The sequence below is a fragment of the Meles meles genome, chromosome 1 (assembly GCF_922984935.1).
Source record: "Meles meles chromosome 1, mMelMel3.1 paternal haplotype, whole genome shotgun sequence".
Lineage (NCBI taxonomy): Eukaryota > Metazoa > Chordata > Mammalia > Carnivora > Mustelidae > Meles > Meles meles.
Window position 1 is genome coordinate 158,489,390 of NC_060066.1, and position 17,859 is coordinate 158,507,248.

The 17,859-nt window shown below is 38.4% G+C and overlaps 1 protein-coding gene across 2 annotated transcripts in view; it reads left to right on the forward strand.

The window, feature by feature from the left end:
- ANKRD13C (ankyrin repeat domain 13C) overlaps positions 1–17,859 on the forward strand; it is a 105,736-nt gene that overhangs the window by 23,346 nt on the left and 64,531 nt on the right. The gene's annotated exons all lie outside the window — the stretch shown is intronic.

A 17,859-nucleotide genomic window follows, 5' to 3' on the forward strand; every position in this document is an offset into this window, starting at 1 on the left:
AGCCCGATGTGGGACTCGATCCCAGGACGCTGGGATCATGACCTGAGCTGAAGGCAGCCGCTTAACCAACTGAGCCACCCAGGCGTCCCTTGTATATTCTTTAATTAAAAGAAAACCTTCATCGACAGATGATTTAAAAGATTTACTTAAAAAGAAAAGATTTTGTTTATTTATTTGAGAGAGAGAGAGAGAGAGAGCATGAGTGGTGGGAGGGGCAGAGGCAAGGGGAGAGGGAGAAGCAGACCCACTGAGCCGGGAGCCCAGATGCAGGCCTGATCCCAGGTCCCCGAGATCATGACCCAAGCATAAGGCAGATGGCTAACTGACTGAACCACCCAGGTGCCCCGAAAAGATTTACTTTTTAAGGCTATCCCTAGAAGTAATAAAATCTTCCCAGTGATCCTGCAAAGCGAGGATTTCAGGTAGTGGATCGGCAATGTTTTGATGCTGGATTTTTAAATTTTAGATGTGTTTGATAAAAATTTTAAAAAACGTATAGCCTTAAATTTTTAAAAAGGGTAATGAAGTTTTGTTAACACTTTTCTTTCTGTTGATCTAGAAGTATCATTCTGGAACATCTGTTATTGATACATAGTATAATACGTTTTGTGTAAACATTTGATCTGAATGTGTGCAGATCCCAGGAGTGTAACCAGAACTTGCTTTGTTGAGAAACAAAATTCTTTCGTTAGTTTGGTTTTTAAGTTTATATGCTTAAGCGTGTGATCTACAGACTGATTTCATTTTGATTTTAATTCTGTATATATTGGTGACTCAGTTTGTTTTAGTTCTTTTTAAAATTTAGTTATGCTTTTTTTTTTTATACCTTCTTGCAAGGAAGACTCACTTACTTGAGTAACTTCTAAGTAAACAGAGATTTATTAAGTGGCTACATATTACAGAAACTCAAGAAATGAGGACTGAGTATATCTCAGGAAGAGAAATGACCAGGACTATATGAGGAATCAGGCTTCCCGCCCCTGCCACATCTCTCTCTACCTACCTGCTTACCTACTATATGTCTATCTCCTATGGTGTGTCTGCTGTTTTTTATATATGTATAAATTACATTTATTATATATAATGCTAAGAGGAAGACAAAGCAAATGTGATAAAATGTTAACAACTGTTGAACCTCAGTATGGAGTATTTGAATGTTCATTGTGATCATCTTTCTATTTTTCTGTATATTTGAAATTTTTTGTAATAGAGTATTGAAAGAAAAACAGAAATGGCATTGTTGGGGCACCTGGGTGGCTTAGTGGGTTAAGCCTCTACCTTCGGCTTGGGTCATGATTTCAGGGTCCTGGGATCGAGCCCCGCATTGGGCTTTCTGCTTAGCAGGAAGCCTGCTTCCCCCTCTCTCTCTGCCTGCCTCTCTGCCTACTTATGATCTCTCTCTGTCAAATAAATAAATAAAACCTTTAAAAAAAAAAGAAATGGCATTGTTATGTTTTATCATAGGTTTACTTTAGCCTGTCTAAATCATATTTCATAGAACATTAGTTTTATGGCATACTGATAAATGTTTAGAGGAAAATAGTAATTTCAGGTCAAATCAATTTGGAAAATAGTGGGTTAATACGTATTAAACAGTTTTTTTATTGTGGACTTTCTTAGAACTTTAATATGCTAATATGCATTTTGACCTTCTAAGTTGGGGAAGGTGGTGGATATACAGTTGTTGTTCCTCAAAGTTATTTGATTTTTTTTTCCCCAAATGTATCTTGAGAGACTAGAATTCTGTGGAATGTATTTTTGCAGAACACTGGTTAGATGATACAGGATCTGAAAATAATATTCACTTTTTCTGAGTCCTTTTCATCTAGAGTAGGTACTACAGATAATATGCTGATCCGTTTACATTTTTTTTAGTTGCATATACTTTTTTGCTTTTTTCTTTATGGCCTTTAATATTTTTGAGATTTGCTTACACAGGAGCAATATTGAAATGTGTAGTGAAAGATAATGTATCTACCTTATTAATTCTATAAATTAATTTTGCATTGTGCCACTCTTCAGTCTATGGCAATCCATTCTCTTTTATCTTCTTCCTTAGAGATAAATATGCTATACCTTTATTGATATTATTGTTGAAGAAAAACTTGCTATTTGTATGCTTGTTTGTAAATACAGTAAAAGGACAAATAGTGTTTGTCGATTGACTTAAAGAGGGATATCCTAGGACTTTGCAGTATTACCTTATTTTTTCAACATTAAAGTCTGATTTTTTTCCTGAATTTCTGAGTCTGTTGACCATGTTGGCCTTCTAGTCTGGGAGGGTGTTGAATTATGGATTTGAGTTGACGTGTAAGGGCATTATACCTAAAGTAGATTTCAGGAACCTTTAGAAGATGAAATAGAAAAGTAATCTTTATTTCTTACCCTTTTGGTTGGACATCAAAGAAAGGTTCATCAAACCAGTTGCTGCACCTTTTAGTATATGTGCTGCCAAAGCGAGCACAGTTGCTGCGCCTTTTAATTCATTCTTCTGGATCTGCAGTTTTTAACTTTTTTTCCCTGAGATAACTCTAGAGTTAATATGATTTCTTACTCTCATTAGAGTCTTTCTCTGGATGTTCTTTCTTTGCACTGTCCCATTTATCCTATTCTCTCTCTTTATATTTTATTATCTTTATAGCTCTTGCTTATTTGTATGTGATTTCTGTTCTTCATAATTTCATTTTATTCAGTCTCCTCAGGTCCTAACTTCTTTGTGGCACATTTATGCATTTTTTTTTTTAAGCCTTAGTGCCTTGTTGTTAACTATCTTGTTTTTTTATTACTCGTTAAAATTACTGGGCGAGGGATTTGATTGATCCTGCCTTTTTTTTTTTTAATGTATCAGAATATGTCATAGGTGACTGGAATATTTATGATTATCTGACATTTTTAAGTTACTCGTTTCTACATTGGTTGAATTGTGATGCGTAGCCATTCAGCAGTCTTTATGGCATATTAGAAAACATAGCTGACACATCTAGCATATATATAAATCATACCAATCTTATACCTTAGTTTATATAACTGGAATATTGCTTTAAATTGTTGTTCATCTTTTTAAATAATTTTAAATTAAAAATTTTAAATGATTTTAGGCTATTAATATATACATACAGAAACAGTAGAAATAAAACAACACAAAGGTATAGAAAAGTATCGTCTCGGGGCGCCTGGGTGGCTCAGTGGGTTAAGCCGCTGCCTTCGGCTCAGGTCATGGTCCCGGGGTCCTGGGATCGAGCCCCGCATCGGGCTCTCTGCTCCGCAGGGAGCCTGCTTCCTCCTCTCTCTCTGCCTGCCTCTCTGCCTAGTTGTGATTTCTCTCTGTCAAATAAATAAAATGTTAAAAAAAAAAAAGAAAAAAAAAAGAAAAGTATCGTCTCTTCTACTTTTTTCCCTGATGTAATTAACATTAATAGCCTGGTGGTATCCTTGTACCCCTTTCTCCTTATTTATATAACACAGGGGCTTAGTTTGTTTTTACTGAAATTGAATCACCATACACAGTACTTTGTGATATTTTTCTTTTCATGCAGAAGTTTATCATGAAATAGTTCTGTAAGTCTATAGATACCTATCCATGTTTATGTTGCCCTAACTTCGTTATATGCACACACATCTATACCTACTCACGTAAAACCCCATGATCCTAGGTTTCTTTCTTTATTTCTTTTCTTTTTTTTTAAAGATTTTATTTATTTGATATATATAGAGAGATCACAAGTAGATAGAGAGGCAAGTAGAGAGAGAGGGGGAAGCAGGCTCTCTTCTGAGCAGAGAGATGGATGTGGGGCCCCATCCCAGGACCCTGAGATCATGACCTGAGCCGAAGGCAGAGGCTTAACCCACTGAGCCACCCAGGCGCCCCTGATCCTAGGTTTCTTGAAGAATCCATTTTATTTATTTAAAAATATTCTTTTAGCTGGGCTGTCATCCTCTTTCCTTGTTAACCTCCTTCTTTCTTCTTTTTTTTAAAATTCCAGTTAGTTAACATACAGTGTAATGTTAGCTTTAGTTGTAGAATTTAGTGATTGATCACTTACATACAATACCCAGTACTCATCACAAGTGTCCTCCTTAATCCCTACCACCATTTAAACCATCCCATTGCCCACTTCCCTTCCAGTAACCATAAGTTTGTTCTTTGTAGTTGAGAGTCTGTTACCTGCTTTGCCTCACTCTCCCACCCCGCCCCCCAAGTTCATCTGTTTCCTTCTTAAATTCCACATGAGTGAAGTCATACGGTACTTGTCTTTCTCTGACTTATTTCACTGAGCATAATATGCTCTAGCTCCATCCACATCATTGCAAAATGGCAAGATTTCATTCTTTCTGATGACTGAGTAATATTCCTCTCTGTGTGTGTGTGTGTCTGTGGTGTGTAGCACACCTCTTCTTTATCCATTCATCACCCAGTGGTCATTTGGGGTCTTTCCTTAATTTGGTTATTGTTGGTAATGCTGCTGTAAACATCAGGGTGCATGTACTCCTTCAAATCAGTATTTTTGTTTCCTTTGGGTAAATACCTAGTGGTTCAATTACTGGATCATAGGGTAATTCTATTTTTTTTTAAATTTTTTTTTATTTATTTATTCGACAGAGAGAGAGATCACAAGTAGGCAGAGAGGCAGGCAGAGAGAGAGGAGGAAGCAGGCTCCCCGCGGAGCAGAGAGCCCGATGCGGGGCTCTATCCCAGGACCCTGAGATCATGACCTGAGCCGAAGGCAGTGGCTTAATCCACTGAGCCACCCAGGCGCCCCGGGTAATTCTATTTTTAACTGTCTGAGGAAACTCCATAGAGTTTCCAGAGCGGCTGCACTGGTTTGCATTCTCACTGAAAGTGCAAGAGTGTTCCTTTTTCTCCACGTCCTTGTTTTTCTCCTGTGTTGTTAATTTTAGCCACTCTGACAGGTCTGAGCTGACATCTCATTATAGTTTTGAGTTGTATCTCCCTGATGTTGAGTGATGTTGAGCATTTTTTCCTCTGTCTGTTGGCCATCTGGATGTCTTCTTTGAGAAAATGTCCATTCATGTCTTCTGCCCACTTTTTAACTGTATTATTTGTTTTGTGGGGTGTCAAGTTTTATATGTTCTTTATATATTTTGGATACCAGCCCTTTATCAGAAACGTCATTTGCAAATATATTCTCCCAGTCCATATAGGTTATTTTTTAGTTCTGTTGATGATTTCCTTTGCTGTGCAGAAGCTTTTTATTTTGATGAAGTCAGGAGTTCATTTTTACTTTTGTTTTCCTTGCCTCAGGAGACATATCTAGAAAGCAGTTGCCAGCTGATGTCAAAGAGGTTATTAGCTATGTAGGATTTTATTGGTTTCAGGTCTCACAGTTAGGTCTTTCATCCACTTTGAATTTTTTTTGTATTTAGAGGAAGAGGGTGGTCCAATTTCATTCTTTTGCATATTGCTGTCCAGTTTTCCCAACACTGTTTGTCGAAGAGGCTGTCTTTTTTCATTGGATATTCTTTCCTGCTTTGTTGAAGATTAGTGACCATATAGTTGTGGGTCCATTTCTGGGTTTTGGATTCTGTTCCATTGATCTATGTGTCTGTTTTTGTGCCAGTACCATACTGTTTTGATCACTGCAGCTTGGTAATACAACTTGAGGTCTGGAATTGTGAAGCCTTCAGCTTTGCTATTCTTTCTCAGTGTTGTTTTGGCTATTTGGGGCCCTTCGTGGTTCTGTACGGATTCTAGGATCGTTTTTTCTAGCCCTGTGAAAAATGCTGTTGGTATTTTGATAGGCATTGCATTAAATGTGTAGATGGCTTTGGGTGGTATAGACATTTTAACATTATATGTTCTTCCCATCCATAAAGATGGAATGTCTTTCCGTTTCTTTATGTCATCTTCAATTTCTTTCCTCAGTGTATTATAGTTTTAGAGTAGAGGTCTTTTACCTCTTTGGTTGGGTTTATTCCTAGCTGTCTTGTGATTTTTGATGCAATTGTAAATGGGATTGATTGGTTCCTTGATTTCTCTTTCTGCTGCTTCATTATTGGTGTATAGAAATGCAGCAGTTTTCTGTACATTGAGTTTTATCCCGAGACTTTACTTAACGCCTATATCAGTTCTAGCAGTTTTGGGGTGGAGTCTTTTGAGTGTTCTATGTAGAGTATCATGTCTTCTGCGAACATGGAAAGTTTGACTTCTTCCTTGCTGATTTTGGATGCCCTTTATTTCTTTTTGTGGTCTAATTGCTGAGGTGAAGACTTCCAGTACTATGTGAAATAACTGGTGAAATTGGACATCCCTGTCTTGTTCTTGACGATAGAGGGAAAGCTTTCAGTTTTTCCCCATTGAGAATATTAACTATGGTTTTTTCATATATAATCTTTATAGTTTTTATTATTATGGATTTGTTATCTCTAAACCCACTTTTTTGAGGGTTTTTATTATGAATGGATGTTATACTTTATCGAATGATTTTTCTGCATCTATTGAGAGGATCATATGGCTCTTATTCTTTATTTATTAATCTGGTGTATCACATTGATTGAATCATTGTTGCAACCCAGGAGTAAATCCCACTTGATCATGGTGAATGATTTTTTTTAATGTATTTTTGGATTCAGTTTGTTAGTATTGTACTGAGAATTTTTGCATCCATGTTCATCAGGGATATTGACCTGTAGTTTTCTTTTTTAAATGAAGTCTTTATCTGGTTTCAGAATTGGGATAATGCTGGACTCATACAATAAATTTGAAAGTTTTCCTTCTATTTCTATTTTTTGGAATAATTTGAGAAGAATAGGTATTAACTCTTCTTTGAATGTTCAGTAGAACTCCCCTGGGAAGCCATTTGGTCCTGGACTTTGTTGGGAGACTTGATTACTGATTCAATTTCATCGCTGGTTAATGGTCCATTAAAATTTTCTGTTTCTTATTGCTTTAGTTTTAGTAGTTTATATATTTCTATGAATTTATTTCTTCTAGATTGAATTTTTTGGCATATAATTTTTCATAATATTCTGTTATAATTGCTTGTATTTCTGTGGCATTGGTTGTTACTTCTCACTTCTTATTTTCTTATTTCTTATTGCTTATAAGTTTATTTATTTGGGTCCTTTCTCTTTTCTTTTTAATATGTCTGACTAGGTGTTTATCAATTTTATTAATTTTTTCAGAGAACCAGCTCCTGGTTTCATTGATCTGGTCTCCTTTATTTTTATTTTTATTTTTATTTTTTTAGTATCTGTATCATTTTTCCACTCAAATCTTTGTTATTTCCCTTCCTCTGTTGGCTATAGGCTTTGCTTTGTTTGTTGTTCTTGTTCTAGCTTCTTGAGGTATAAAGTTAGGTTGTTTATTTGATATTTTTCTTGCTTCTTGAGTTAGGCTTATATTGCTATATACTTCCCTCTTATGACAGCTTTTGCTTTTACCCAAATGTTTTGGACAATTGTGCTTTCATTTTTATTTGTTCCCTTGTATTTTTTTTTTTTTTAATTTCTCCTTTAATTTTCTGGTTGACCCATTCAGTCTGTAGTAGCACTTTCCATGTATTTGTGGACTCTGAAAATTTTTACTTGTGGTTGACTTGAAGTTTGATAGTGTTTTGGCCAGAAAAGATGCACGGTATGATCTCAATCTTTTCTTATTTCTTTATTTTAATAATTTTTAAAATTTTTTCATAAACATATAATGTATTATTAGCCCCAGGGGTGCAGGTCTGTGAATTGCCATGTTTACACACTTCACAGCACTCACCATAGCACATATCCTCCCCAATGTCCATAACCCCACCACCCTCTCCCTACACCCCTCCCCCCGGCCACCCTCAGTTTGTTTTGTGACATAGAGTTGCTTCTGGTTTGTTTCCCTCCCGATCCCATCTTGTTTCATTTATTCTTTTCCTACCCCCCAGCCCCCCACGTTGCATCTCCACTTCCTCATATCAGGGAGATCATATGATAGTTGTCTTTCTCCAGGTGACTTATTTCGCTAAGCATAATACCCTCTAGTTCCATCCATGTTGTTGCAAATTGCAAGATTTCATTTTTTGATGGCTGCATAGTATTCCATTGTATATAGACACCACATCTTCTTAATCCATTCATCTGTTGATGGACATCTAGGTTCTTTCCATAGTTTGGCTATTGTGGACATTGCTGCTATAAACACTCGGGTGTATGTGCCCCTTCGGATCACTATGTTTGTATCTTTAGGGTAAATATCCAGTAGTGCAATTGCTGGGTCGTAGAGTAGCTCTATTTTCAACTTTTTGAGGAACCTCCATGTTATTTTCTAGAGTGGCTGCACCAGCTTGCATTCCCACCAACAGTGTAGGAGGGTTTCCCTTTCTCCGCATCCTTGCCAGCATCTGTCATTTCCTGACTTGTTAATTTTAGCCATTCTGACTGGCCTGAGGTGGTATCTCATTGTGGTTTTGATTTGTATTTCCCTGATGCCGAGTGATGTGGAGCACTTTTTCATGTATCTGTTGGCCATCTGGATATCTTCTTTGCAGAACTCTCTGTTCATGTCTTCTGCCCATTTTTTGATTGGATTATTTGCTCTTTGGGTGTTGAGTTTGCTAAACTCTTTATAGATTTTGGTACTAGCCCTTTATCTGATATGTCATTTGCAAACATCTTCTCCCATTCTGTCAGTTGTCTTTTGGTTTTGTTAACTGTTTCCTTTGCTGTGCAAAAGCTTTTGATCTTGATGAAGTCCCAATAGTTAATTTCTGCCCTTGTTTCCCTTGCCTTTGGCAATGTTCCTAGGAAGAAGTTGCTGTGGCTGAGGTCGAAGAGGTTGCTGCCTGTGTTCTCCTCAAGGGTTTTCATGGATTCCTTTCTCACATTGAGGTCCTTCATCCATTTTGAGTCTATTTTCATGTGTGGTGTAAGGAAATGTTCCAATTTCATTTTTCTGCATGTGGCTGTCCAATTTTCCCAACATCATTTGTTAAAGAGGCTGTCTTTTTTCCATTGGACATTCTTTCCTGCTTTGTCAAAGATTAGTTGACCATAGAGTTGAGGGTCTATTTCTGGGCTCTCTATTCTGTTCCATTGATCTATGTGTCTGTTTTTGTGCCAGTACCATACTGTCTTGATGATGACAGCTTTGTAATAGAGCTTGAAGTCAGAATTGTGATGCCACCAACTTTGGCTTTCTTGTTCAATATTCCTTTGGCTATTTGAGGTCTTTTCTGGTTCCATATAAATTTTAGGAATTATTTGTTCCATTTCTTTGAAAAAAATGGATGGTATTTTGATAGGGATTGCATTGAATGTGTAGATTGGTTTAGGTAGCATAGACATTTTCACAGTATTTATTCTTTCAATCTATGAGCATGGAACATTTTTCCATTTCTTTGTGTCTTCCTCAGTTTCTTTCATGAGTACTTCATAGTTTTCTGTGTATAGATTCTTAGCCTCTTTGGTTAGGTTTATTCCTAGGTATCTTATGGTTTTGGGTGCAATTGTAAATGGGATTGACTCCTTAATTTCTCTTTCTTCTGTCTTGTTGTTGGTGTACAGAAATGCAACTGATTTCTGTGCATTGATTTTATATCCTGACACTTTACTGAATTCCTGTACAAGTTCTAGCAGATTTGGAGTGGAGTCTTTTGGGTTTTCCACATATAGTATCATATCTTCTGGAAAGAGTGATAGTTTGGCTTCTTCTTTGCTGATTTGGATGCCTTTAATTTCTTTTTGTTGTCTGATTGCTGAGGATCAGACTTCTAGTACTGTGTTGAATAACAGTAGTGATAATGGACATCCCTGCCGTGTTCCTGACCTCAGCGGAAATGCTTTCAGTTTTTCTCCATTGAGAACGATATTTGCAGTGGGTTTTTCATAGATGGCTTTGATGATATTGAGGTATGTGCCCTCTATCCCTACACTTTGAAGAGTTTTGATCAGGAAGGGAGGCTGTACTTTGTCAAATGCTTTTTCAGCATCTATTGAGAGTATCATATGGTTCTTGTTCTTTCTTTTATTAATGTGTTGTATCACATTGATTGATTTGTGGATGTTGAATTGAACCAACCTTGCAGCCCTGGAATAAATCCCACTTGGTCGTGGTGAATAATCCTTTTAATTTACTATTGGATCCTATTGGCTGGTATTTTGGTGAGAATTTTTGCATCTGTGTTCATCAAGGATATTGGTCTGTAATTCTCTTTTCTGATGGGATCCTTGTCTGGTTTTGGGATCAAGGTGATACTGGCCTCATAAAATGAGTTTGGAAGTTTTTCTCCCATTTCTATTTTTTGGAACAGTTTCAGGAGAATAGGAAATTAATTCTTTTTTTTTTTTTTTTTTTTGTGATTTTCTTAATAACATTTTATTTTCTCTGGCTTACTTTAAGAATAAAGCATATAATACATACAGCATACAGAATATGTAATCATCAATTTTTTATATTATTTGTAAGGATTTTGGTCAACAGTAGGCTATTGGTAGTTAGATTTGGGGAGTCAAAATTATATGCAGATTTTCAACTATATGGGGGCCAGCGCCCCAAACCCTGTGTTGTTGAAGGGTCAGCTGTATTTGTCTTTCTGTGTCTGGTTTGTTTCACTTGCCACAATGTCCTCTAGGCTTACCCAGCGTGTCACAAATGACAGGATTCCCTTCTTTCTTGCGCCTGAGTAATATTCCGTTGTAAATATGTGTACATCTTTATCCATTCTTCTGTCAAGGTATATTTAGGTCATTTCCACATCTTGGCTATTAGAATAATGCTGTGGTGAATGTGAGAGTAGACACCGCTTTGGTTTTTCTCTCTTAAAGATTTTAAAAATTTGTTTGACACAGAGAGAGAAAGCGCAAGTAGAGGGTGCCAGAGAGGGGGAAGCAGACTCCCTGCTGAGCAAGGAGCCCCATGCGGGATTCAATCTCTAGGACCCTAGATCATGACCTGAGCCAAAGGCAGAAGCTAAATCATCTGAGCCACCCAGGCACCCGAGAGTAGATACCTCTTTAAGACCATGATTTCAAGGAAATTAATTCTTTAAATGTTTGGTAGAATTCCCCTGGGAAGCCCTCTGGCCCTGGGCTTTTGTTTTGTTTTGAGATTTTTGATGACTGCTTCAGTCTACTTACTGGTTGTGGTTCTGTTCAGGTTTTCTATTTCTTCCTGGTTCAGTTGTGATAGTTTATATGTCCCTAGGAATGCATCCATTTCTTCCAGATTGTCAAATATGTTGGCGTAGAGTTGCTCATAATATATTCTTATAATTGTTTGTATTTCTTTGGTGTTGGTTGTGATCTCTCCTCTTTCATTCATGATTTTATTTATTTGGGTCCTTTCTCTTTTCTTTTTGATAAGTCTGGCCAGGGGTTTATCAATCTTATTAATTCATTCAAAGAACCAGCTCCTAGTTTCATTGATTTGTTCTGTTGTTTTTTTTTTGGTTTCTATTTCATTGATTTCTGTTCTGATCTTTATTATTTCTCTTCTTCTGCTGGCTTTAGGCTTTCTTTGGTGTTCTTTTCCAGCTTCTTTAGGTGTAGGGTTAGGTTGTGTACTTGAGGCCTTCTTGTTTCTTGAGAAAGGCTTGTATTGCTATATACTTTCCTCTCAAGACCGCCTTTACTGTGTTCCACAGATTTTAAAAGTTGTGTTTTCATTTTCGTTTGTTTCCATGAATTTTTTCAATTTTTCTTTAATTTCCTGGTTGACCCTTTCATTCTTTAGAAGGATGCTGTTTAGTCTCCATGTATTTGGGCTCTTTCCAAATTTCCTCTTGTGATTGAGTTCTAGTTTCAAAGCATTGTGGTCTGAAAGTATGCAGGGAATGATCCCAATCTTTTGGTACCAGTGGAGACCTGATTTGTGACCCAGGATGTGATCTATTCTGGAGAATGTTCCATGTACACTAGAGAAGAATGTGTATTCTGTTGCTTTGGGATGGAATGTTCTGAATATATCTGTGATGTTCTTCTGGTCCAGTGTGTCATTTAAAGACTTTATTTCCTTGTTGATCTTTTGCTTGGATGATCTGTCCATTTCAGTGAGGGGAGTGTTAAAGTCCCCTTCTATTACTGTATTATTGTCGATGTGTTTCTTTGATTTTGTTATTAATTGGTTTATGTAGTTGACTGCTCCCATGTTTGGGACATAGATATTTAATTGTTAGATCTTCTCGTTGGATAGACCCTTTGAGTATGATACAGTATCCTTCCTCATCTCTTATTATAGTCTTTGGCTTAAAATCTAATTGATCTGATATAAGGATTACCACCCCAGCTTTCTTTTGAATCCATTAGCATGGTAAATTGTTTTTCACCCCCTCACTTTAAATCTGGAGGTGTCTTTGGGTCTAAAATGAGTTTCTTATAGGCAGCATATTGATGTTTTGTTTTGTTTTTAAATCTATTCTGATACCCTGTGTCTTTTGAATGGGGCATTTAGCCCATTTACATTCAGGGTAACTATTGAGAGATATGAATTTAGTGACATTGTATTGCCTGTAAGGTGACTGTTACTGAATATTTTCTCTGTTCCTTTCTGATCTACTTTTAGGCTCTCTCTTTGCTTAGAGGACCCCTTTCAATATTTCTTGTAGAGCTGGTTTGGTGTTTGCAAATTCGTTTAGTTTTTGTTTGTCTTGCAAGCTTTTTAATCTCTCCTTCTATTTTCAATGATAGCCTAGCTGGATATAGTATTCTTGGCTGCATGTTTTTCTTGTTTAGTGCTTTGAATATATCATGCCAGTTCTTTCTGACCTGCCAGGTCTCTGTGGATATGTCCTCTGCCAATCTAATATTCTTACCATTGTATGTTACAGACTTGTCTCCGGCTGCTTTCAGGATTTTCTCTTTGTTGCTAAGACTTGTAAATTTTACCATTAGATGACTGGGTATGGGCCTATTCTTATTGATTTTGAGTGGGGTTCTCTGCACCTCCTGGGTTTTGATGCTTGTTCCCTTTGCTATATTGGGGAAATTCTCTACAATAATTCTCTCCAATATACCTTCTGCTCCCCCCTCTCTTTCTTCTTCTTCTGGAATCCCAATTATTCTAATGTTGTTCTGTCTTATGGTATCACTTAATTCTCGAATTCTCCCTTCGTGGTCCAGTAATTGTTTGTTTCTCTTTTGCTCAGCTTCTTTATTCTCTGTCATTTGGTCTTCTATATCATTAATTCTTTCTTCTGCCTCATTTATCCTAGCAGTAAGAGCCCCCATTTTTGATTACACCTCATTAATAGTTTTTTTTAATTTCATCTTGGTTAGATTTTAGTTCTTTTATTTCTCCAGAAAAGGCTTTTATTTCTCCAGACAGGGTTTCTCTGATATCTTCCATGCCTTTTTCCAGCCTGGCTGGAACTTTGAGAATTGTCATTCTGAACTCTAGATCTGACATATTACCAATGTCCATATTGATTAGGTCCCTAGCCTTCGGTACTGCCTCTTGTTCTCTTTTTTGTGATGAATTTTTCAGCCTTGTCATTTTGTCCAGATAAGAATATATGAAGGAGCAAATAAAATACTAAAAGGGTGGCAAAGACCCCAGGAAAGTGTGCTTTAACCAAATCAGAAGAGACCCCAAATTGTTGGGAGGGGGAGAAACAGGGTAAAAAGAAGTTCAGGGAAAAAAAATTAAAAAATGAAAACAAATAAAAAATATAAAAAAGAAAAAATATATATATATTAGACTGGTGACTAGAACAGGGTTACCTTCCCCCCCTTAATTTTGGGAGTATTTTGGTCTCTTAGAATAAACTACCTCCCAAAATTTTAAAGAATGAAAAACATATATAAGGGTAAACACAATGAAGGGATGGAATATGACTAAAGATGAAAAAAAAATTTTTTTTAATTTCTAAAAAAGGAGTTGATAAGTTGGTTGGGAGAATAAAGAAAAAGAAAGTGGAGAGAATTTGCTTGGGCTGGAGACTAGAACAAGTCCAGTGCTAGATTTAGGGTGTATTGTGAGCTATTAGAAGAAGTTGTACCCCAAATTTTTTAGAAGAAAAAACCTTATGTGTATCCAAGAAATAAAGTTAGATACAATGAAGCATAAAATATGACTATAATAATGAAGGTTCAAAAAAGATAATTATTTCTTTTATGAAAGGTATTGTTAAGATAAACTAGTTAAAAACATTAAAAGAGGAAAGGGTAAAAGTTAAAAAAAATTAGCAAAAGCAAAAAATAAAAAAAAAATAATTAACTTTGCAAGACTAAAGAATCATGAGGAAAAAGCCATGAATTCCATGCTTTGATTTCTCCTCCTCTGGACTTCTGCTGTTCTCCTTGGTAAGTGATCTTGGTGTTGGCTGGATTTCTTGTTGATCTCCTAGGAGAAGGGCCTGTTGTAGTGATTCTCAAGTGTCTTTGCCGGAGGCAGAATTGCACCGCCCTTAACAGGGTCCAGGCTAAGTAATCCACTCCGGTTCACTTTCAGGAGCTTTTGTTCCCTGAATGCTTTCTGTACAGTTCCGGAGGAAGGAATGAAGATGGCAACCTCCCAGTCTGCGGCCGGAGGAGCCGAGAGCTCGGTGCCCCACTCCTCAGTGCGTCCTCAGAGAAAAGCGCTCAATCACTCCCGTCTCCTTGGCCTCTGGCTGCGCTCTGAGCTCACCCAGCCTCTGAGCAAGTGTTTCTGTCTCTGGCACACTGCTCTGCCTGGAGTCTCCGAACCCCGCAGGTCCCTGAGCTCTTCCAGTGGGGTCTCCCCAGATCTTGTAGGGACCCCACTCACAGAGCAGTGGCCTGTGCCACGAATTATGGTTCAAGGTAACCCCGAGTTGAGAGCTTACTCCTCGGCTCTGTCTCTGTAGCTGGCTTCCCTGCTCTAATACCTGTGAGCTCTGTGACACTCAGATAACACCGATCCTTCTTGTGACCCCTCGGACCTGAGGCCACACTGTCCCTGTGTGGGCTTCACCCTGGTTTAGCCTCTCGAGTGATGTCCCTCAGTGGAGCAGACTTTTAAAAGTCCTGATTTAGTGCTCCTTAGCTCCGCCGCTTGCTGGGACCCGGCTTCTCCCCACCGCAGTCTATCTTCCCGTTGCTTTGGATTCACTTTTCCGCTGGCCCTCCCTTTCAGAAAGTGGTTGATTTTCTGTTTCTAGAATTGTTGCTCTTCTTCTCTTTGATCTCCTGTTGGATTTGTAGGTGTTCTGAATGGTTTGATAACTATCTAGCTCATCTCCTGCTATCTGATGTCTTCTCAGCCTGCTACTTCTCTGCCATCTTGACTTCTCCCTCTTTTCTTATTTCTTGAAGCCTGATTTGTGACCTAGTATGTGATCTATTCTGGAGAATGTCCCATCTACACTTGAAAAGAACATAAGGTTTTGCTACTTTAGAATTAAATGTTCTGAATATATCTGTTAAGTCTCTCTGGTCCAGTGTATCATTCAAAGAGAATGTTTCCTTGTTGATTTTCTGCTTAAGTGATCTGCCCATTGATGTAAGTGGGGTCTTAAAGTCCTCCATTATTATTATATTATCAATGTGTTCTTTTATGTTTCTTATTTATATATTTGGGTGCTCCTATATTAGGGGTATAAATATTTACCATTGTTAGGTCTTCTTGTTGGATAGTCCCCTTTATTAATAATAGTGCCCTTCTTAATCTCTTGTTACAGTTTTCTTTGGTTTAAAATCTAGTTTGTCTAATATAAGTATTGCCACTCTGGCTTTCTTTAGATGTTCATTTGCATGATAAATATTTCTCTATCTCATTTTCAATCTGCAGGTGTCTTTGTAGGTGTCTTTGAGTCTCTTGTAGGCAGCACAGAGATAGATCTTGTTTTTTTTTTTTAATCCATTCTGATTCTCTGTGTCTTTTGATTAGAGCATTTAGTCCAGTTACATTCGGAATAATTATTGGTACATATTAGTGCCATTTTATTACTTCTTTTGTCATTGTTCCTGGAGATTTTCTCTGTTTCTTTCTAGTCTTTGTCATTTTGATCTTTCCTTACCATTCAAAGAGTCCCCTTTAGTATTTTTTTGCAGGGCAAAAAAGTCCTTTATCTTTTCACAATTTCCTTTAGCTTTTATTCATCTGGGGAACTCTTCATTTCTCCTATTCTGAATGGCTGTGACCTTTTCTTGTTTTTTCTTTTGGGACGAATTCCTCCGTCTTGGCATTTTGTATAGTTCTCTGTCTTCTCTGTGTTAGAAAATCCTGTTATGTTTCCCGCTCCTGTGAGTAATGGCTTTATGAAGAAGAGGTCATATAGTGTCCAGGGCCTGGCACTTGAGGAAGTGCCTCTGGTGTGTGCTGCCTGTACTCTGCTGCTGTGTTTTCTCTGCCCTTCCCCTCATGTCAGTCCTCTACAGAGGGTCTCCTTGCCTGCAGTGGACAGTGTCTAGACTTTGGCCAGAGTGTGATGAGTTTTAACTAGGTGTGCTCTGGTCTACTTGTTAAATAAGACCTGATGCTATTTCCACTAGATTTGAAGCTTTGCAGAACTCTGTGGTCATTAGACGTGGTGTGTGTTGGGGGTTTGTGCTGGTCTTCCTGGAGGAGGGGCTTGCTCTCTGGTCATTCGGCACACTTGCCTGAAAAAAGCAGCACCAGCAGAGCAGATCAGGCAGGAGCTGGTGTAAACCCGTTAGGCAGCCAGTGTTGGCGCTGTGCTGTTTTCTAAAGTTGGTTTCTGCTGAGGGGCCCGGGAGGGAAATGACTCCAGCCAACTCCTTTGTGCGGGGAGAGGGGAGTCCATGCCTGCTGCTCTCAGTAGCCTTCCCAGAAAAGTAAATAATTTCTCCTCAAGTTTCCTAGCCATTTTTGCGATCCCTGTTTTCACACTACCTGTGTACAGTTTGCTTGCCTGCCTGGAGCAGCACTATTCAGTTTGGGCTCTATCACAGCCAAGCCTGCTTACTTTTAAGATTTTAAGAGAGCATGCTGACATAAGTGGGGAGAGGGGCAGAAGGGGAGGGAGAGGTAGAGAATCTCAAGCCAAACTCTCACTGAGTGCAAACCTGATGCAGGCTCAATCCCAGGATCCGGAGATCATAAACTGAGTTGAAGCCAGGAGTTGGCTGCTTAACCAGCTGAGCCATCCAGGTGCTCCCAGGTCTGCTTACTTTTAAAACTTCAGACTTTAGGGACCTTGTTGCTGCCCTGGGCCCGACACAGGTTTGACCCAGAAGGGCGGTGGTGCCAGTGTTAGAGGTGTGGTATTTGGAGCAAAGCATGCTAAAACAGCCAGTTTCCAGTGTCTGGTTAGCCTCTGCACTTAGGCTGAGGGGCAGGGAAATGAAAAAGGGCCCACGGGCTCTTTTGTCCACAGAGAGGCACTGCTGTCACAGATGCACTTCAGGAAGAGTAAACAGTCTCCCTCCATGTATCCTAGGTGATCCTCAGATTGTGCTCTCTTCCCAGGGGTGGCATGCCTGCCTTCTCTATAGCAGTAGGGCAGTACCCTCAGGTCTCTATGCCAGCCAAGGCCGGGACCTCTAAAACTCCAGTCTTTGAACCCTGCTGGTCGTAAAACCTCATGAGAATCAGCCCTTCTCATTTTCCCAGCCAATGGCTTTGGGGAAGTGTTCTTCTTATGCTTATCCCTGTGTGCTCCACTCTCTCACATTTCTCCATAACCAGGGCCATTTCCCCTCCCCAGCACCCACAATCCTTTTCTCTCCCAAACCATTTCTCTGCACTTCCCACCTTCCTTGTTGTGGCCTTTTCTCTCCATTTAGTTGTGCAGTTTGTTCTATCAGTCCTCAGGTCGAGTTCTTGGGTATTCAGAATGATTTCATGATCACAATGAACATTCTAATACTCTACCTAGGTTCAGTAGTTGTTAACATTTTATCATATTTGCTTTGTTTATCTCTTAGTGTTATATATATTATTTTCACTATATCATTTGAAAGTTAGATATAGACATCATGACATTTTACCACCAAATACCTTAG